The following is a 3,193-nucleotide window of genomic DNA, read 5'->3' as shown; positions in this document are numbered from 1 at the left end:
CAGGAGTTGTCAGAGTTGCGGGAGGCGAGTTCCTGAGAGTGATTGGAATNCAGCAGGGTGGTTCTAGCAGGGGCGGTAGGCATGCTCAGGGAACCAAGAGGAAGTGGGAGGCTACGCAGAAGCCGAGTGGTGCAGGTTGCTTCGGTTGTGGGAGCAAGGAACACAAGGTTGCTAGTTGTCCCAAGAGGAGTGTTCTGACGACAGGACCTCGAGTATGTTATCATTGTAGGGAGACAGGGCACATCAGGCCTTTTTGTCCTAAGTTGCAGCCGGCAGCAGTGGCAGCGTTGCAGCAGGTGCAGCCTAGAGGTCAGCAGGTGGCATGGATTGAGCAGGGGCCACGGGTTTACACGACAGCAGAGACTGGTGGGACCAGTGCCGAAGCGATCACAGGTATAATTTCTGGTACTTAATCTTTGTGAATTTTAGTAGGGTCAGATTTTATGCTTCCTGTGATAAAGTGTTGGGTTCTCAACACATGTGGTTTGTGTAGGGACCTTGTTGGTGGGCGGATTTAAGTCCCATGTTATGTTTGATTCTGGAGCTTCGCATAGCTTCATTACTCCAGAGTGTGCAGATTGTGCGGGGATCAGCGGGGATCCTGGAGAGCGTGCAGGAGTTGTCAGAGTTGCGGGAGGCGAGTTCCTGAGAGTGATTGGAATAGCCAGAGGAATTGATATTCAGATCGCAGGGGAGTCGTGGCCAGCGGATTTGATTATCAGTCCAGTGGAGCTTTATGATGTTATTCTCGAGATGGATTGGTTGCATCGGCATAGGGTGCATTTGGATTGCCATCGGGGTAGAGTGGAGTTTGAGCGTCCAGGAGGGAAGTTGGTGTTTCAGGGTATTAGACCGACTTCGGGGAGTCTCGTGATCTCAGCTATTCAGGTTGGGAAGATGATCGAGAAGGGCCGTGAGGCTTATTTGGTTACTATATCAATGCGAGAGTCAGTGGGGAAGTCTACGGTTAGCGGTATTCCTGTAGTGGAAGAGTTTGAGGATGTGTTTCAGTCTTTGCAAGGATTACCACCATCTCGGTCGGATTCTTTTACCATTGAACTGGAACCGGGGACGACACCGTTATCCAAGGCTCCTTACAGAATGGCTCCAGCTGAGATGGCAGAGCTGAAGAAGCAGCTAGAGGATTTGTTGAGTAAGGGATTCATCCGTCCTAGTGTATCACCATGGGGAGCGCCGGTGTTGTTTGTGAAGAAGAAGGATGGGAGTTTCAGGTTGTGCATCGATTATCGGGGTTTGAACCGGGTCACTGTGAAGGACAAGTATCCTCTTCCTAGGATCGATGAGTTGTTGGACAAGTTGAGGGGTGCTACTTGGTTCTCTAAGGTAGATCTGGCGTCGGGTTATCATCAGATACCGATAGATGAGGCAGATGTGAGGAAGACTGCTTTCAGGACNTGTTTCAGGGTATTAGACCGACTTCGGGGAGTCTCGTGATCTCAGCTATTCAGGTTGGGAAGATGATCGAGAAGGGCCGTGAGGCTTATTTGGTTACTATATCAATGCGAGAGTCAGTGGGGAAGTCTACGGTTAGCGGTATTCCTGTAGTGGAAGAGTTTGAGGATGTGTTTCAGTCTTTGCAAGGATTACCACCATCTCGGTCGGATTCTTTTACCATTGAACTGGAACCGGGGACGACACCGTTATCCAAGGCTCCTTACAGAATGGCTCCAGCTGAGATGGCAGAGCTGAAGAAGCAGCTAGAAGATTTGTTGAGTAAGGGATTCATCCGTCCTAGTGTATCACCGTGGGGAGCGCCGGTGTTGTTTGTGAAGAAGAAGGATGGGAGTTTCAGGTTGTGTATTGATTATCGGGGTTTGAACCGGGTCACTGTGAAGAACAAGTATCCTCTTCCTAGGATCGATGAGTTGTTGGATCAGTTGAGGGGTGCTACTTGGTTCTCCAAGGTAGATCTGGCGTCGGGTTATCATCAGATACCGATAGATGAGGCAGATGTGAGGAAGACTGCTTTCAGGACGAGATATGGGCACTATGAGTTTGTGGTGATGCCCTTCGGATTGACTAACGCGCCAGCAGCGTTTATGAGATTGATGAACAGTGTGTTTCAGGAGTTTCTGGATGTATCTGTCATCATTTTCATCGACGATATCCTGGTTTATTCTAAGAGTCCTGAAGAGCATGCAGTGCATTTGAGGGCAGTTATGGAGAAGCTGCGGGAGCAGAAGTTGTTTGCCAAGTTGAGCAAGTGTAGTTTTTGGCAGCGTGAGATGGGCTTTCTGGGTCACATTGTTTCTGCAGAGGGGGTTTCTGTAGATCCAGAGAAGATTCAGGCTATCAGAGATTGGCCTAGACCGCAGAATGCCACAGAGATCAGGAGTTTCCTTGGATTGGCAGGGTACTACAGGAGATTTGTGCAGGGGTTTGCAAGCAGAGCACGTCCTATGACTAAGTTGACAGGGAAGGATGTTCCTTTTGTCTGGTCAGAAGAGTGTGAGGAAGGCTTTGCAAGCCTGAAGGAGATGTTGACTACTGCGCCAGTGTTGGCTTTGCCTGAGCAGGGAGAACCCTATGTGGTTTATACAGATGCATCTAGAGTTGGTTTGGGTTGTGTTCTGATGCAGCATGGGAAGGTGATTGCCTATGCTTCGCGGCAGTTGCGGGTGCATGAAGGCAACTATCCTACTCATGATTTGGAGATGGGTGCTGTAGTTTTTGCCCTGAAGATTTGGAGATCTTATCTTTATGGTGCAAAGGTACAGGTGTTTACAGATCATAAGAGCCTGAAGTATATATTCACTCAGCCTGAGCTGAATTTGAGACAGAGGCGGTGGATGGAGCTTGTGGCAGATTATGATTTGGAGATAGCCTATCATCCTGGTAAGGCTAACACGGTTGCAGATGCTCTGAGTCGGAAGAGGGTAGCTTCGGCTCAGGAGCAGGAGATGGAGTCTCTGGTAGGGGAGATCAGTGCTTTGAGCTTGTGTGCTGTTTCACAGGAACCGTTGGGTTTGGAAGCAGTAGATAGAGCAGATCTTCTGAGTAGAGTGCGGTTGGCACAGGAGAAGGATTTGGGGCTGGTGAATGCCTCTAAGGATGTGGATTCAGAGTATCAGGTCTCAGACAATGGTACTATCTTGGTGCACGGTCGGGTTTGTGTGCCCAAGGATGAGGAGTTGAGGCAGAAGATTCTGAGAGAGGATCATGCGAGCAAGTT

The sequence above is a fragment of the Camelina sativa genome, chromosome 15, assembly GCF_000633955.1.
Source record: "Camelina sativa cultivar DH55 chromosome 15, Cs, whole genome shotgun sequence".
NCBI lineage: Eukaryota > Viridiplantae > Streptophyta > Magnoliopsida > Brassicales > Brassicaceae > Camelina > Camelina sativa.
This window is presented reverse-complemented; position numbering follows the sequence as displayed.